The sequence below is a fragment of the Triticum urartu genome, chromosome 3A, assembly GCF_056163025.1.
Source record: "Triticum urartu cultivar PI428250 chromosome 3A, HENAU_Tu73, whole genome shotgun sequence".
Classification (NCBI taxonomy): domain Eukaryota; kingdom Viridiplantae; phylum Streptophyta; class Magnoliopsida; order Poales; family Poaceae; genus Triticum; species Triticum urartu.
The window spans coordinates 707351724-707371006 of NC_141875.1; the positions used below are offsets into that span (position 1 = coordinate 707351724).

Genomic DNA, 19283 nt, shown 5'->3' on the forward strand with positions numbered 1-19283 from the left:
TTAATCCTAATTCTCTGAAGAAGAAGAAGAAGAAGAAGAAGAAGAAGAAGAAGAAGAAGAGGAAGAGGAAGAGGAAGAGGAAGAGGAAGAGGAAGAAGAAGAGGACGAGGAAGAAGAAGAAGAAGAAGTCGAAGAAGAAGAAGAAGAAGAAGAAGACCACCTTTGACTATTGACAAGATTAATAGTACATGACATGCACAATGTGAAAATTGTACGTGCTCCGCCTGAACCGCTGCACGGGTTGTGAAGGCGCCAATTTCGTCCATCTCGCTGTCCCGCCGGTTCAGCCGCCCCGTCCTCCACCCCCAAGGAGCTGCTCCGACGATCACCTCGTCTATCGCGGCTACTCCATCCCCAAAGCGCCGCCTTAACCTGCTCCGCCTGAACCGCGGCATCCTCACCGACTCCTCGGACGAAGCCGAGGCCTACTCGGCTCCACCAAAGAGGTTGTACACTCATCGCATCGCACCTTCTCCTTAACTCGACCTCCCAGCGCCGACGGTGCTCCATCCCGCACCCCCATGGAGCAGCTACCTTGAAGCCGGCGCCGCGGGCGACATCTCCACGGCGGCTCTCCCCCAGTGCGAGGCCCCTTCAGCGGCGGCGTCCATACTAGCCGGATCTACTGCTGCTGCTCCGGCTCTCGCTCGCTCGCTCGCGTTGCTGCTGCTGCTCTGGCTCTCGCTTGATCGATCGCTCGCCCAGCTGCTGCTGCTGCTTTCCCCCTCGCTCGTGCTGCTGCTCTCTCCGATTAAGCCACACTCCAGCCGACTGAATCGACTTTTGGGTAAGTCGATTTTCAGGAGTTGGGGGGCTCGCCGGAGTTAAGGAAGAACCACCCGCAGCGGGGACGGGGGCTCGCCGGAGAGGTACCCCACTATCTATCTTAGGGTTCAGGGTGAGGACGGGGGGCTAGAGGGCTGGTTGGGGCGGTGGTGTCGAGTTTTTTTGGGGCGGCGAGGCGGCGCTGGGGCCGGTGGTTCGGCCGGTGGTGGCTGGCGGCTCAGGGGGTGCGGGTTGAAGATGAACTGCATGCCCTCCCTAAACTACATGTCAAGTGCCTCTCTGCTACCATTGCGTTCAGTTTCGACAGTAGCATTCTGTTTCCACAGTAAATTTCAGTTTTGACAGTTAAGTTCAGAGTCAACAGTTTTTACCTCATCTGTTGTAGTCAGGTGGTTTTTGGTGATGTTAATTTTACATCCATTTTACATCATCTATTGGAGATGCTATTAGAATCCCACTTGAGATTGATGATGTTTGTCTTGTGCTGCTTCAGCCTTGACGTCTTATGGCTCACCGGAGCTGCTCCAACGATAGAACGATCCATCACAACAGAGCGGTGCCCTGGACGCCGTCTACAGATTCCTCAGATCTTCCTCCACACCTCTGACAACCACCTCTTCCTCAACTGCTTCAGCGACCGACCCAATGATGCTGAGGTCGACACGGCTACGACAAAGAGGTTGTACACTTGTTGCATCACTTATTACTATACATTCACGTCGATCCATTAGGGCTATTTTGGTTCAACGAAAAAACGTTGATCCACTGGTTGTTAACATGACTCTAAATTTCTGCATTCTCTCCTTACATAATCTCACCATATTTTTTTCGTATGCATGTCAGATATTGTACACAGTCATGCTGAACATGTAGAGAAAAAGAGAAGAGTTTTGCGCGGCAATACAACGTCATGCAGACATCGCTCCATGGTGGGTTCAATGGCAAACCCTCCCCACCCCTCTCCAGATTGTAATTCAGAGGAGGATATCTGTTCTTAGGCGGATTCAGACGCCGCTGACCACTCCTATTTACCCCCCCAAGGTGTTTGCTCTACCTTGGCATGATGATGTTAGTCATATCATGCATATGTTGCCTTGCAGTGCCTACTTTTGACATCATATATGTCATTTGCTTAGTTTAGACATGTTCTGTAATGCCACCTGTTTAGTTTCTATATCATATATGGGAATTATGCAGTCTCATGTCTTTTAGCCAGCCATAATATATGTGAAATGTGCAATGCCATCCTGTTTAACCAGGAATCGTATATTTGAATGATATCTTGCCCATCATTTTCTTCATTACATTTCTATTTGTCGACAATGTTTGTACATTAAACTACTCTTCCTGTGAATCAACCATTTGGGTGGGAGATGGAAAAATCTGGAGTGAAAACAAGGCCTTCAGAGCGGACAGTGCTACCTGTCGAAGCAGATCTCTTGTTATGTCCCGATAACTCCTCAGAGATGGATTCAGCGACAGATGACCAGTCATATTCCCCCACTGAGGTGTATGCTCTAAATTGGCACGGTTATACTGCTCATATCATGCATACGGTGTCTTGCATTGCATAGTTTAGACATCATATACACAATATTCAACACCATGTTCTTAGTTCAGACATCATATCGAATGCCCTCTATTTAGCATATAAATCACATATGTGAATTAAATGATGTGATCCTGATTACTTAGATAACATGTAGGTGAATTATGTCATGCGTTCCTGTTTAGTTATTCATCATATCTTTAAATTATGTTATGGTATGCTATCCAGTTTAGATAGACATCATATATGTGAAATTATGTCATGCTATCTGTTTTAGTTAAACAATATACATGTCAACTATTTCATGCCCTCTTTTTTCGACACTATCTATTGCATCTGGCTCTCATACAATGTCTGTACATTCAACTATGTTTCCTGTTTATCAGCAATTTGAATTGGAGTGGGTGACGCCAGTATCTAGCGGACTAAAAACACGGTCTTCAAATAAAACAGTGCTACCTCTTGGTGGAGGTAGCACCTCGGTTGTACATGCACAAGAACCAGCCCTACCACACATAACCCAAACTTTCACAGATTGTACCCCTACCGCGATGGACAGAGAACTAGCTTCACCCAATCTAACCCCAACCCCAGCCGATAGTAACCCAGTTCCTGTTGACACAGCACCATCTCCACCACAGAGCTCCCAAACAAGAGCAGTTAGTAAGGCAGCTCCAATGCCCAAAGGGCCAGTACTATCACGGCGAACCCCAACTCCACCAGTTAGTACGCCTATTCCTGTGAAGGAAGCACAACCAGCTAGTTGTAGTTTAGCATCTATCGCATTTGATGTTCTTAAATCGTATGTGCGTATCTTCCCATCTTGGAAATATTATACTGACGATGAAGGAAAATGCCAGTTGCAGGTGTTTGTCCAGGAGTTATGTGTAAGTAATGTTATTCATGTCAATTACTTTTCTTCGTCCCATACATCCTACCTCCATGATGGTTATAATACAGCAAATTTTCCAATTTTTCTCTATAGAGAAGGACCGATTTGGAAACTCAGGATGAGGTAACCTGTGCTAATACCTCTGCTATCTTCAAGAATGCTTGGTGGCAGTATCGGAATTACGTGAAGAAAACGTACTTCACCGGCAAACAAACTCATCAAATTCCCTTACGTTCTCCTGAGACACATTTACTGGACGATGACTGGGAACGCCTTGTTCTGTACTGGTCCCGAACCAAGAATGTGGTAAGGTCTATGAGCTCATTTTCTATTTTTAAGTATTATATTCTTGCGTCTTACTGTACTCTGTTCATGTAGAACAAGTGCCTAAACCTGAAGAACAACTGTTCTAATTTAAGATTCCATTGCTATCATAGTTCAAAAAAGCGCTAGGAGTTAATTGTGCGTTTTGCCACCGCCTTGCGCTTTACTGACCAAAGCGCATGCTTATGCGCAGTTATGCACAAATTATGCGTAGTTATGCGCAATGCGTTTTGCCAACGCCTAGAGCCTAGGCGCACTTAAGCGCTCGCTTAGGCGCGCCTTTTTTAACTATGATTGCTTTGCTCTTGTATCACTGTATTTACTCATACAAACTTATTTTTAAACTGAAGGATCCAATCGAAACTCCAATGGCACAGCAGGTACCTTCACGCATGTTTCTTTAACAGGTTTGCTCTTATCAATAGCTCTGTTGATTTCAATTTCAATTGTGTATACAGTTGACTTTCATATCATGCACATTACTAGCCTCACAACAGAGCTAATAGTGTTGTTATACATGTAGACCCGTGGTACCCATCTGAAATCTTGTTGTGCCGTGTAGTTTCCCACGCTTTGTATCCTTTCACTGCTGCTTTGTCTTGAAGTCACTACAAGAAATCTGTTAATCCATGACGGATTTCTCATGACGTTCTCACAAACTTTCACGGAAACCGTCATGGATATGCAAGATGCGAATGGGCCTCAAGATGATTAACTGATTATGATGGACAACGATGGACCGTCACGAAAACCGTCACTGATCAACCAGATGGGCCTAACTTTTTTTATTTATACACCATTTAGACCGTCATGGGTGGCTCCTGCAGTGCGTGCCATTTTGTTTGGCCTACTTGTCAGTCGAATGCAACAGTGAATACGGAAAAAAAAAAGAGAAACAAACAGAGCGCGTGCGTGAGAAGGGCAATTTTAAGTCGCCAGCGCGGGGAGTGAAAATTTTTGAGTCGGCCATTTAACTGCAGAGTCCACACCATCCTAACCCTAGTTGCCCTTATCCCGTCTCCTCCCATACCAACCAGCCGCCGCCGCCACTCCACCTTCCCTCCTCGTGTCGCTTCATGTCGCCGCCGCCGGCGGCAGGCCCCTCCATCTATCCCGCACCGGATCCATCCCCGTCTACCCCACCACATGCCCCTTCCCATTCAGGTCGTGCCCTCGAGCTGCGGCGGCCCAGTCCTGCCTCTAGAGCTGACGCGGCCGCAGTGGCGGCAGGACCGACTGGTGGGTTTGGAAACCCCGAGGTCGCCGGCGGCGGGCACAGATCCAGCTCCGCGGCGAGCCAACATGAGTGAGGAATCAACCCTCCCCCCCCTGCCCCCCACAAGCCACACACACGCTTCTCCTCTGCTATTTGTTCATCCGGATTGAGTTTTTACACAACTTCTTATTTGGCTTGGGGGATTTGCAGGTCAGTCTCGTGGGGATGGTGTGCGGCAAGGCGGAGCAGAACACGGACGTGCCCTTCACGCTCGACGACGGCACCGACCGCATCAATTTCATCAGATGGTGAGTGCAGCTCGGCAAATGGCTTTCTTTTACATGAGTTCCAGATGTATTTATCAGATAAAACCTTCACACCCAGCGTGAGAAGCTTGACGAATAACAATGTTGACAACTGATAGGAGGATCCTTGATGCTGTTTGTTTGGGAAACAGGTTTTGCCTATAAGCTCACCCGATTGGGGACTGAATCCATGGAGAATAAACATGATCAAACAACACGACAGAAAACACTTGAATTCATATCCAATAAAAAGTTTAACTTAAAACAATTTTATATTCATGTAACAGTATTATTATTATTTTCCATCTTATCCATTCAGGCATCTACCAGTTTCCCGTGAATATGCATCATCATTTAGTTTTTCATCCATTACCAAATATTGTTGAATCCATATGTACTTTTAGTCTGTCCGGGTCAGACATCAATTCTCTTTTTAAATGGAGTTACACACCAAGGCTAGATTAGTCCGCTTCACTGATTTCTGAGATGTCAAGTTATCTGCTTCTTATTCCTCCCATCTAGGGGCACAAAAACTGAAGCAAATACTCGTAATGAATACTCCGTAGGAATTTAATAATGTAAGTACATAGATAAATCTAAGAGGTAGTGTGACAAAACAATCATGATCGATTTAACTGAAGGACTAAATAGAGGTCACCTAATAGTTAACAAGATAATTACCTTTTTTAAATTACCTAGTTAGTTGATCTGTTTTAGACTTTTGTTTGGATTCCATTGCTGGATGTTGGCTAATTGATTTGTCCACTGCTGCAACTTCAACCTTCACTAGATTGAAATGTTGTTGGCTGTTAGTACGACAGTGCAAGAAATCAAATAATTGGAATTAAACCTGTGGGTTCTTAACCATTTCTACTTAATTCAGAAATTGAGTTCCAAATACAAAAAAAAAGAAATTGAGTTCCAAGCTGATCGTAGTCTCCTAAAGATTGAATTAATGGGCTGCCCTCTTGCCTGAAAACAAAAGCAAAAAAAACTGCACACCACCGCCTGCCTGGCCTCGCACTCTTGCTTCCCAAGTTCGAAAAATCGACCCTCCTGTCATGATGCTGATGTGGCCGCTGTTGCCAGGAAGCCACATGCCCCTAGAGAGCAACAGGTAAAACTGATGGATGTTGTGACTGCACATATGTCCAAAGTAATCACAGTAATATATTGCACTGTACATTTGTACATGGCTGGTCTGCGTGACGAGGATGATTAGATTGATTTACTCCTCTATTTGGTATGCTTTGCTGTTTGTTGTCACTTGGATAGTGGGTTATTCCTCCTTATTCTTCTACGTTTCTGATTGGATCTTTAAGTTTTGTATTTCCTAAAGTTTTAATTGATTCTTGATTTATGTTAAGAAAAAAAGCACATTTGGGAATGATTCTGATTTGTATGTATACATTCAAATATAAGGTGCTACATTGTACTTCTCTGGGGGAATTGGTGCAAAATCTATACCAAAACAATTTCAAGTCTAGGACTAGAGGTGATGTTCTTTTGTTCCAGTTCTTATGTATATATGTAAGAATTTATCTGTAGTAGGCTGATATGTTCAACCAATTTTCCAGCCTATTGATACTTTAAGGATATCGACATCATGCCGGTGCAAGGTAAGCACCGTGTCTCTTCCTCCAATTATCCCATCAAAAGCATATCAATATGGCATATGTGTGATTAAATAATCTTCGGTCAAGATATGTTATTCTTAGCATCAAATACTAACTACCCTTCTCTTTCCACCGTATCCTGTAACTATTGTTGAATTAATTGGTTGCGAAATACCCATTATTCCTTGCAAAGAATCATGATTATTGATCATGTGAAAAAGTAGAATAGCAGCCAGTTTGATGCAACTTATTTCTGTAGTAAGTTTTATTTCAGAAAGGAGGTGCGTGTTGGTACTCTTTAATCATGTCTACTTCTAAATGTTATAGCTCGCTGCTAAAGTTGTAAGCCAGGTAAAAATTAGCTTTACACAGCTACTTTTCATACGTTTGAAGATTATTATTACTCAAAGTACTGCTAGATTGTAGTTAGTATGTAGATGTTGTTCAATTTTTTTTTCTCAATTGATCACATTGTACTACATATTTCTGGCAGCTATATTTATATCAGTTTTGTTTCTGATTTTGTGAACTGATGTGCATCCCATCACACCCATGAACAATATTTGTTCTGAATTGTTATCATAGTCTATCAGATTTGACACCCCCAATATCTCCAGTTCACCGGCGAACATGTTACTGTATAGTTATTTTAAACTATGATGAAAGGAGTGCCGCTGGGATGTGTGGAGTGGAGGACAAATGTTTAGATATATACCTGAATTCATAAGATGTCCAAAGAACATCTAATAATTACATGCATGTAAGACCATTACAGATTTGTATTGGATATAGCAGATATAAAAGCGTACTTGGTTTTTTTGCTGTTATAACTTATTATAATTTTGTATGTCTTTTGGATTCCATGCAGGTTTGGCGGTTAGTCCGTGTTACTTTAGATTGAAGTTTTTTAGCAGGAATTACTTGGGTCTGTATAACTCCCTGAAAGGGTGCTGGTGTTGGAGACTGAAGTCAACAAGGACATTTTTTCATGGAAGTCATATTACTAAAAAAATGCTCAAAGCTCTTTCCAGATATGCTTGTGCTGATTTGATATTAAGCTTTGTTTTTTGAAATCAGACTAGATTGTTGGTACTTTGTATTATGATGTGAACAAATGTTATTTTTTGAATGAATATAATTTGGTTGTCTCGTTGTAAACTGTGCTACATTAAGAAAACAAGCTGGACTAGAAAAGGGGCTAATGGGTTGGACTAAAAAAATTGGTAGGCCAATGGGCAGTACCAAAATAATATCAAATGGGTTGGACTGGACTGAAATTATTGGGCCAAGACAGTAATTGGGCTGGTTACTACATGAGCCACGCTGGCCTCCACGTAAGATCCATGCAGATGCCATGTCAGGTCCACGTTGCTTCCAGGTCATGTAAATCGGTGACATTTTGTTCCGTCACAGCCTAGTTTGGGCCGGGCGGGCCTGTGACAGATCCATGACGGCCAACAACCGTCATGGAAGGTACAATGTCAAATTATGACACGATATACATGACGGAATTCAGGTCCATGGATGGGTGTGCATGACAGTTTTTGGCTGATCTGTGACAGACAAAGACCGTCATGTATTAACAAGTTTCTTGTAGTGAGTGATATGATTTGAATCGTGTCTCTATTTTGATTTGGCAAGACAATGCAGTGGCCATAGGACATAGATATATGTTTGTTTGATGCTTTTATTATGTACTAGTACTTGGCAATAGAAGACTTGGTAGTTTAATCATGTCCACCTTACTAATGAACTGGTTCACCGAAATGAGTTTCATATACTAGTACATGCTAAACTTGTTATGTGTCTGCTTGTTTCTTCTTTTAGAATGCTGACAGAATATTGAGGAAGAGTGCCTTATTAAGCAATGGTAAAGGAAGTAATGCAGATAAGGTTCAGGATAGTGACACATCCTTGTTGGTCTCCAACAAAGCTGATAAAACAGCTAAGGAAGACTATCTTGAAGACAGCGAGACAACCCCAAAGTCCTGTCTTGGTTTAGTGTTCAAGTTACTAGACACTACCGCTTGCACAAGCTATTCAAACTCACTATCTGAATCAGTTCGGTTTCTTGAGTCTCAACTACAAGCTGAAAGACATTGATCAGCTTTGCTGCGACAAGAAGCGGAAGGACTGCGGAAGTCCCTGGGGCATTCAGATGCATTGAGGGAGTCCTGGATTAGGGGGTGTTCGGGTAGCTGGACTATACCTTCAGCCGGACTCCAGGACTATGAAGATACAAGATTGAAGACTTCGTCCCGTGTCCGGATGGGACTTTCCTTGGCGTGGAAGGCAAGCTTGGCGATGCGGATATTCAAGATCTCCTACCATTATAACCGACTTTGTGTAACCCTAACCCTCTCCTTGATCTTGTGGTAGATCTACTCTTGTACTACCCATATCATCAATATTAATCAAGCAGGACGTAGGGTTTTACCTCCATCAAGAGGGCCCGAACCTGGTTAAAACATTGTGTTCCTTGCCTCCTGTTACCATCCGGCCTAGACGAAAAGTTCGGGACCCCCTACCCAAGATCCGCCGGTTTTGACACCGACATTGGTGCTTTCATTGAGAGTTCCTCTGTGTCGTCGCTTTTAGGCCTGATGGCTCCTTCGATCATCAACAACGATGCAGTCCAGGGTGAGACTTTTCTCCCCGGACAGATCTTCGTCTTCGGCGGCTTCGCACTGCGGGCCAATTCGCTTGGCCACCTTGAGCAGATCGAAAGCTACGCCCCTGGCCATCAGGTCAGGTTTGGAAGCCTAAATTACATGGCTGACATCCGCGGGGATTTGATCTTCGACGGATTCGAGCCACAGCCAAACGCGCCGCACTGTCTCAATGGGCACGATATAGCTCTTCCGCCGAACAGCGCCTTGGAGGCCGCACACGCATCGGTTCCGACCATTGATTAGGAGCCTACTGCGCCGATCGAGGATCAGCGGTTGGACGCTGCCTCAGGGGCTGCGATCTCAGAGGCGATCGAGCCGAACTCCAGCCCCGCACTCCGCATGGCCCATGACTCCGAGGAGCCGGATTCCTCTCCGAACTCCGAGCCCGTCACGCCCCTGCCGGTCGAATCCGATTGGGCGCCGATAATGGAGTTCACTGCCGCAGACATCTTTCAGCACTCGCCCTTCGGTGACATCCTGAATTCTCTAAAGTCTCTCTCTTTATCAGGAGAGCCCTGGCCGGACTACGGCAGCAAGGTTGGGATACGGACGATGAGGAAATTCAAAACCCACCCACCACCCACTTCGTAGCCATTGTCGACGACTTAACCGACATGCTTGACTTCGACTCCGAAGACATCGACGGCATGGACGACGATGCAGGAGACGAACAAGAACCAGCACTTGTAGGGCGCTGGAAGGCCACCTCGTCATATGACATATATATGGTGGACACTCCAAAGGACGGAGATGGCGATGGAACAGCAGGGGACGATACCTCTAAGAAACAGCCCAAGCGCCGGCGTCAGCGGCGCCGCTCTAAATCCCGCCAAAGCAAAAACGGTGATTCCGGCACGGGAGATAATACTATTTCGGATAGCGCTGAAGAACACCCCCTCCAGCAAGATTCAGCACAGGAGGGCAGAAAAGCCAGCCCTCACGAGAGGGCGGCGGACCAAGAGGTTGAGGACGATAATTATACGCCTCCCTCCGAAGACGAGGCAAGCCTCGATGACGACGAGTTCGTCGTGCCAGAGGATCTCGCCGAACAAGAGCGTTTTAAACGCAGGCTTATGGCCACGGCAAGCAGCCTCAAGAAAAAGCAGCAACAGCTTAGAGCTGATCAGGATTTGCTAGCTGACAGATGGACTGAAGTCCTTGCGACCGAAGAGTATGAACTCGAACGCCCCTCCAAGAGTTACCCAAAGCGCAGGCTGCTACCCCGACTAGAGGAGGAAGCACCTACATCACCAGCGCATGACATGGCCGACCGGCCACCTTGTGGCCGCGACAGAGAGGCCTCTTGGCCCTCCACTCAAGCCATGCCCCGACGCCGCGTCAAGCATACTAAGGCACGAGAAAATGCTCCCGACCTGCGCGACATACTGGAGGACAAGGCAAGGCAAACAAGATCGATCTACGGATCGCGCAGGCGCCCCACGGCACGTGACGGTGATCGTCACTCCGCATGCAATAAATCTGGCCGGGCCGAACTCAACAGATAAAGCTCCTTTGAGCTGCGTCGTGATATAGCCCAATACAGAGGCGCCGCACACCCACTATGCTTCACAGATGAAGTAATGGATCATAAAATTCCTGAGGGCTTCAAACCCGTAAACATCGAATCATACGATGGCACAACAGATCTTGCGGTATGGATCGAGGATTATCTCCTTCATATCCACATGGCCCGCGGTGATGATCTACACGCCATCAAATACCTCCCACTCAAACTTAAGGGACCGGCCCGGCATTGGCTTAACAGCTTGCCAGCAGACTCAATCGGTTCTTGGGAGGACCTGGAAGCCGCATTCCTTGATAACTTCCAGGGCACTTACGTGCGACCACCGGACGCCGATGACCTAAGCCATATAATTCAGCAGCCAGAGGAATCAGCCAGGCAATTCTGGACACGGTTCCTAACAAAGAAAAACCAGATAGTCGACTATCCGGATGCAGAGGCCTTAGCGGCCTTCAAGCATAGTATCCGTGATGAGTGGCTTGCCCGGCACCTGGGACAGGAAAAGCCGAAATCTATGGCAGCCCTCACGACACTCATGACCCGCTTTTGCGTGGGAGAAGACAGCTGGCTAGCTCACAGCAACAATTTAACCAAGAACCCTGGTAATTCGAATACCAAGGACAAAAGTGACAGGTCACGTCGGAACAAACAAAAGCGCCGCGTTAACAGCGACAACAACGAGGATACGGCAGTTAATGCTGGATTCCGAGGCTACAAATCCGGTCAACGGAAAAAGCCATTCAAAAGAAATACTCAGGGCCCGTCCAGTTTGGACCGAATACTCGACCGCTTGTGCCAGATACATGGCACCCCCGAAAAGCCAGCCAATCACACCAACAGGGATTGTTGGGTGTTCAAGCAGGCAGGCAAGTTAAGAGCCGAAAACAAAGACAAGGGGCTGCATAGCGACAACGAGGAGGAGCCCAAGCCGTCGAACAACAGTGGACAGAAGGGATTTCCCCTGCAAGTGCGGATGGTGAACATGATATACGGAACCCACATCCCCAAGAGGGAGCGGAAGCATGCGTTACGGGACGTATATGCGATGGAGCCAGTCGCCCCAAAGTTCAACCCATGGTCCTCCTGCCCGATCACCTTTGATCGAAGGGACCACCCCACTAGCATCCGTCACGGCGGCTTCGCTGCATTGGTTCTAGACCCAATCATTGACGGATTTCATCTCACAAGAGTCCTCATGGACGGCGGCAGCAGCCTGAACCTGCTTTACCAGGATACAGTGCGAAAAATGGGCATAGATCCCTCGAGTATCAAGCCCACCAAAACGACCTTTAAAGGCGTCATACCAGGTGTAGAAGCCAACTGTACAGGCTCAGTCACACTGGAAGTGGTCTTCGGATCTCCGGATAACTTCCGAAGCGAGGAGTTAATCTTCGACATAGTCCCGTTCCGTAGTGGCTATCACGCACTGCTCGGGCGAACCGCATTCGCAAAATTCAACGCGGTACCGCACTATGCATACCTCAAGCTCAAGATGCCAGGCCCTGGAGGAGTAATCACGGTCAATGGGAACACTGAACGCTCCCTCCGAACGGAGGAGCACACGGCAGCGCTCACAGCAAAAATATAAAGCAGCCTCTCTAGGCAGTTCTCCAGTTCGGCCTTCAAAAAGCCGGACACTGTCAAGCGCGCCCGGAGTACCCTACAACAAGACCGCCTGGCACGTTCTGAGCTAGCAATGCGGCCCCAACCCTAGCCCTCGCAATATAGCGAAACCAGTGCTTCGCGTACATAACTACGCTCTTGAAATACCATGGGCACAGGGGAAGGGGCACTATCACGGCACGCCCGAAATACGGCTTAAACCGCACCAGGGGCTGCCGGATTCCTTTTTTTTCTTTTTTCTCTTACTCTCAGGACTCCATACTTCGGATGACCCGTTCGGCAATTCAACTGCCGCACAAACGATGCAAGATCCAGGAAAGCAGACAAGCCACGCCGCATTATGGAACTCCCAGGTGGTCTCTATTGCGAGCAGTATACCTATTTTTTAATACAATTCCGCGGCCTGCCCCTGGCCAGGACATGTCAGATAGTCCAATTTCTTTTGCTTATCACACTATTTGTAGCGTTCCGCTTTCATAGCAGCCTTTCTATAAACAATGCATAGCTTTTTGTCTATTTTTTGCATTATCCTCTTTTTTATATATATGTTTAATAATAACATGTTGCATCCGTACACTGTGGTACGGCAAAAATACGCCAGGGGCTTCAGTACCCATCAATATGGCGTGAGAAGTCCGTACACTTTCACAAGTGCGGCACCCCGAACTTATAGCACTATATGCATCGGCTCTGAATCATGATTTGGGTCAATAGTTGGGTTTGCCCGGCTCCTATGTTTTGGTGCCTTACGTTCCGCTATATCGGCTAAGGTAGCACTAGGAGAACTACTGCAATTGTGCCCCAGTTGAGCTGGGCTGAGCACCTCAGTAGAGAAAGCTAAAACTGACTGTCATTATGAGGCGAGAGACCGGTCGCTGTTCGAGAGGTTTTTCGAGTCCTTAAAGACTTATGCCGCTTCGAGCGAGGAACCGGCTTTGTCCGGCCAAGGCGTGGATAGCGCCCCGAACTCGGTCTTCCGAATACTAGGGGCTTCGCCGAAATTTAAAATTATAGAGTTCTATGGCTAAGTGAGAGTGTTCAAGCATTATAGTCCGATTGCCTTGTTCGTTGTGCTGAGCACCTCCCTCGACGGACCCAATCATGGGAAAAAGAGCGCTCAGGTTTATCCCGAACACCCCAGCACTAGTGGCATGGGGGCAGAAGCCGACGACTGGCCATCTCTCAATTTTTTGATAAACGGCCGCACAGAAAGTAATATTTTAAATTCAACAAGCACTGCTCAGCGCATATGAACAAGTTTTCAGAGCACAGGATAACACGAGCGAGTTCATTCAAAAATTACATCCTTGGTACATTCATCCGCCATAAGGCGGGCACCAGCCAGAACATCCTTGTAATAGTTCTCGGGCTTGTGATGCTCCTTCCCCGACGGCGGCCCATCCCTCACAAGCTTCTCACCGTCCAGCTTACCCCAGTGCACCTTTGCACGGGCAAGGGCCCTACGGGCACCTTCGATGCAGACGGAGCGCTTGATGACCTCGAGCCTTGGACAAGCCTCCACCAGCCGCCGCACCAGTCCGAAGTAGCTCCCAGGCAGGGCCTCTCCAGGCCACAGCCGAACTATGAAGCCCTTCAGGGCTTGTTCGGCCGCCTTGTGGAGCTCGACCAGCTGCTTCAGCTGGTCGCTCAAGGGCACAAGGTGTCCGGCCTCAGCGTACTGAGACCAGAACACCTTCTCCGTCGAGCTGCCTTCCTCGGCTCGATAGAATGCGACGGCATCGGATACGCTGCGGGGAAGATCTGCGAATGCCCCTGGAGAGCTCCGGATCCGGGTAAGTAACAAGTAGTTTACTTTTATATGTCTGCTTTGCATAGAGAATGCCTTACCCGCCGCTATCTTTTTCACCGCATCCAATTCCTGGAGGGCCTTCTGGGCTTCGGCCTTGGCAGATTTGGCAGTTTTAAGGGCCGCAGCAAGCTCGGGCGCTCGCGTCTTCGAGTCGAGCTCCAAACTCTCATGTTTTTTCATGAGAGCCTGAAGCTCTTGCTGCACCTCGCCGACCTGCGCCTCAAATTTCTCCCGCTCAGTGCGCTCCATGGCCGTTTTCTTCTCGGCCTCGGACAGCGCCTGCTTGAGGGTCGCCACCTCAGTTGTGGCCCCTACAATAAGCAGTGTACTCCTGTCATTTTTTGCAATTGCGTCTTCTTATAGGCATTTTTCTATAAGGTATCTCTTACCTTCTTTCTCCTCGAGCTGCCGTTTGGTAAGGACGAGCTCTTGCTCAATCCGCTCGAGGCCCTGCTTCAGGGCACCCACCTCCGCAGTCAGTGCGGCGGTGGCCAGCAGCGAAGTCTGCATACGTATATTGACTCCTTTTTAGTTAGAATCCTGCGATATTTAATAGATCCTCTATTCGGCTTTTCTTTCCGAACGCCAAACAGAGCATCAGGGACTACTGTCTATGCGGTAATATTTTTACATATTTTTTACTTACCTCGAAGCCTGTTAGAAGGCTAGCACAAGCTTCAGTCAGTCCGCTTTTGGCGGACCGAACCTTCTAGGCCACCGTACTCATGATGGTACGGTGCTCCTCGTCGATGGAGGCGCCCTTAAGCACCTCCAGCAGATTGTCCGGCACCTCCGGTTAGACGGAGGATGCCGGTTCAATAGGCTTGCTCCTCTTGGCAGGAGTTCGCCTGCCGCAGTCCGGAACCGTTGATGATTCCGGCGCGGTGTCCGGCTTAAAGCCGGACTTGGAGCCCTGGGGTGTCTGGTCCCCTTTACTCCTGGAGTCCGGGAGGTCGCCTCGCGGTTCCTCCTGGACCACCTCCTCTTGCCCCGGAGCTTGTCGCGCGCCACTTCGGCGTCATCCGCAGCACAGGGGGAGGCAGCGGGCGGAACTGAATTCACATCCGATGAATCCAGGGAGCCGCTCGACGACTCGTCGAGCCCATCCTTGGGCGGGCTGCATGATTATATTCGACATTAGGTGAAGCTGCGCAATAAAAGGAATATCATGAGTTACTCTAGTATCCGAACACTTACGATTTCGCTGGACGCTTGGCCCTGTCCGGCCACTCCTCTTCGTCCTCGTCGGCGTCAGGGGCGTAGTCCGGCGGAGGGGTTTTCCTCTTATTGGACCCTTCGGCCTCCCCTACTGGGGCGGCCTTCCTCTTCTTTCCTCCCCCCGCTGGAGGGGGTGATGTCTCTTCTTCCTCCTCCTCGTCTTCACAGGAGGAGTGCGTCTCGGACTCGTCGGACGATGAGTCCGACACCACCATATGCCGGGAACTCTTTCGAGTCCCCGTGGCCTTCTTCTTCTTGGCCTTCTTCTCCGGCACCACATAAGGTGCCGGAACCAGCAGCTTCACTAGGAGAGCAGGGGCTGGGTCTTTGGGCAAGGGAGCCGGACAGTTAATCAGTCCGGACTTCGCCCGCCAATCCTGTCAAAGGTGAGGGAGTTTAGATCCCGCATAGAGTCAAACTATGAAGAAAAATTAACATCCTGTAAAAGACGAAAATATTTTACCTCGCCAGCAGGACGCTGCGAGCTGAATCCGCGGTCTTCGGAGGCGGATGTGGGAGCCTCAGCGCCTTTAGTTAGCCACCTCCAGACATCTTCGTACGTCGTGTCGAAGAGCCTGCTCAGAGTTCGATGCTGCACCGGGTTGAACTCCCACAAATTGAAGTCCCGTTCTTGACACGGAAGGATCCGGCGAACGAGCATGACCTAGACTACGTTGACAAGCTTGAGCTGCTTGTCCACCAGGGACTGGATGCATTTTTGCAGTCCGGTCACCTCTTCTTCATCGCCCCACGACAAGCCCGTCTCCTTCCAGGACGTGAGCCGCGTAGGGGGTCCAGATCGGAATTCAGGGGCTGCGATCCACTTCGGATCGCGTGGCTCGGTATGTAAAACCACCCTGATTGCCACCCCTTCAAGGTCTCCACAAAGGAGCCCTCGAGCCATAGGACGTTGGCTATTTTGCCCGCCATGGCACCTCCGCACTCCGCCTGGTTGCCGCGCACCACCTTTGGCTTGACGTTGAAGGTCTTGAGCCAGAGGCCGAAATGGGGGCGGATGTAGAGGAAAGCCTCGCACACGACGATAAACGACGATATATTGAGGATGAAGTCCGGGGCCAGATCATGGAAATCTAGGCCATAGTAGAACATGAGCCCGCGGACAAATGGGTGGAGAGGAAAACCCAGTCCACAGAGGAAGTGGGGAAGAAATACTACCCTCTCATGGGGCCTTGGGGTGGGGAGAAGGTGCCCCTCCTCAGGAAGCCGGTGCGCGATGTCTTTGGACAGGTATCCGGCCTTCCTTAGCTTTTTGACATGGCCCTCCGTGACGGAGGAGACCATCCACTTGCCTCCCGCTCCGGACATTGTTGGAGAAGGTTGAGGTAGGAAGTGCGGGCTTGGGCGCTGGAGCTCGGGTGCGCAGAAGATGATAGGCAAAGGAGGAAGAAGGCGTAGGTAAAAAGGTGGATCCTTATCCCCTTATATGGGCGGATGCGACTGTGCGTCCCCACCAGCCTAGTAAAACTCGCTTGCCTCCCAAGCGCCGTGATAAATGGCGCGGTTGGGTTACCCACGTCCATATTGATGAGAATCCCATAAATGGGGGACACGATCTCTGCTTTGACAAGACGTGCCAAGGAAACCGCCTCGCAAAACACGCTGAGGTGGAAAAGTGAAAACGATTCGAATAAAGGCTTGGCCGTAGTGTGATGTCACGCTGCGGAATATGTCAGCAGATTAGATTTGTGTTAATATTATTCTCTCTGTGGCAATACGTGGAAACTTATTTTGTAGAGCCGGACACTACTCTTGGTGTTTACAAACTTTTATGAAGAATTTGGAGGAGGAACCCGCCTTGCAATGCCGAAGACAATCTACGCACCGGACTCGTCGTCATTGAAGCCTGGTTCAGGGGCTACTGAGGGAGTCCTGGATTAGGGGGTGTTCGGGTAGCCGGACTATACCTTCAGCCGGACTCCAGGACTATGAAGATACAAGATTGAAGACTTCGTCCCGTGTCCGGATGGGACTTTCCTTGGCGTGGAAGGAAAGCTTGGCGATGCGGATATTCAAGATCTCCTACCATTATAACCGACTTTGTGTAACCCTAACCCTCTCCGGTGTCTATATAAACCGGAGGGTTTTAGTCCGTAGAACAACTTCATCATACAACAATCATACCATAGGCTAGCTTCTAGGGTTTAGCCTCCTTGATCTCGTGGTAGATCTACTCTTGTACTACCCATATCATAAATATTAATCAAGCAGGACGTAGGGTTTTACCTCCATCAAGAGGGCCCGAACCTGGGTAAAACATCGTGTTCCTTGCCTCCTGTTACCATCCGGCCTAGACGCACAGTTCGGGACCCCCTACCCGAGATCCGCCGGTTTTGACACCGACATGCATACTTTCTGGTGCAACAACAAGCGTTGGAGGATTTTAGCGCCAAACAGGACAAAGCTAATCAGCTTGCTAAGCTTATTGCCAGCATGGTGGATACCCAGGATAATGTTTCTTGAGCTCTTCTGAAGTTGTTTCAGTTATGCTCTTGTTTTGCTGCCGTGTTTATTTGCACTGGTGGCCAATTTTGACGGCCAGTGTATGTAATGTGCTTCTTTGTTCCCTATATTTGCACTGGTGGCAAACTTTGATGCCCAGTGAATGTAATATGTGTAATAGAGTTAATAGGCTAGCGTTAATTGCTTGCTTATTTATTTTCTTATTGTCTTGTTTAGTTGTTTGCTTGTAGTCACTGCAGTTCTTTTTCTGTTTTTTTCTAGTGGCCACAATTGCCTATTTTTGGTAACTAGGCCAAAATAATCATGGCAACACACGGAATGTTGTAACCATGGGCCTCCTGCAGGCCGTATGATCCATGGGCCTTCGTCCAGCTGTAGGATCCATCAGCCTTCTATACGGGCCGTAGGGTCCATGGGCCTTCTACGGGTCGTACGATCCATGGGCCTTCTACGGGCCGTACTATCCATGGGCCTCATACGGGCCGTAGGATCCATGGGCCTTCTACGGGGCGTATCATCATTTCGCCAATCATGGGCCGTACTATTCGTGGACCATAACGGGCCGTTAATAGGCTGTATTTGATAACTCTATGAAAACAGCCCAACGGGTTTTTTTTACATGAAAATGGCCCAACGTATTAACGATCCGCAAACGGGCTGACTATAATCACGGGATGAATTTGGCCCACAAGCAGAGAATGACAGTAACGAGCAGTATGTAACCGAATGTTGCCCTGAGAAGGCCGAAAGATAACTTGGGCTGGAAATGGCCCAATGGAATAACGGGCCGTTAATGGGTATAAAGTGATACACTGTTCATTACGTGCCAATTTCACCACGGGCCGTTAATGGGCCAAGAGTTACAAAGGTCCTCACATGGGCCAAAAGAAGTCATGGGCCACACACAGGCCGGAAGTTAAAACAAGCTGAATCATATTGGACGGCCTAGATGACGCTACTGGGCCTAATTCGGATAGGGCGTAACGGGCCCTGGGTTAGCGGGCTGTAAATGAGCTATATGCGAACAAACCGTTAACAGGCTTTCCGTGGGCCGGCCCGCCACCTTTTTACCAAGTCAAACGGGCCGGCCTTTTCACAGGAATGGGCCTCTGTTGGGCCGTGCCACGTGTTGTCATATCATAGGCGCCTTCGGTCCAATGAGCGGATGACATCTGTCCCAACGGTGAGCCGACACGTGTTTCCTCCAGCCAATGATGATTTTACATGTGGAAAATCCCCATTGGTCGGGGCTGTTAACGAGTTACCGGA

The 19283-nt window shown here is 48.5% G+C and overlaps 1 long non-coding RNA gene and 1 pseudogene across 1 annotated transcript; both read left to right on the forward strand.

Annotated features, from left to right (window-relative positions):
* Positions 1–19283, forward strand: part of LOC125547265 (UPF0481 protein At3g47200-like) — a 123504-nt pseudogene that overhangs the window by 62703 nt on the left and 41518 nt on the right.
* Positions 4733–7790, forward strand: LOC147981939 (uncharacterized). The gene is made up of 5 exons (XR_015599957.1): positions 4733–4857; positions 4978–5075; positions 6495–6567; positions 6650–6691; positions 7557–7790. It is a non-coding gene; the product is annotated as an uncharacterized LOC147981939 (long non-coding RNA).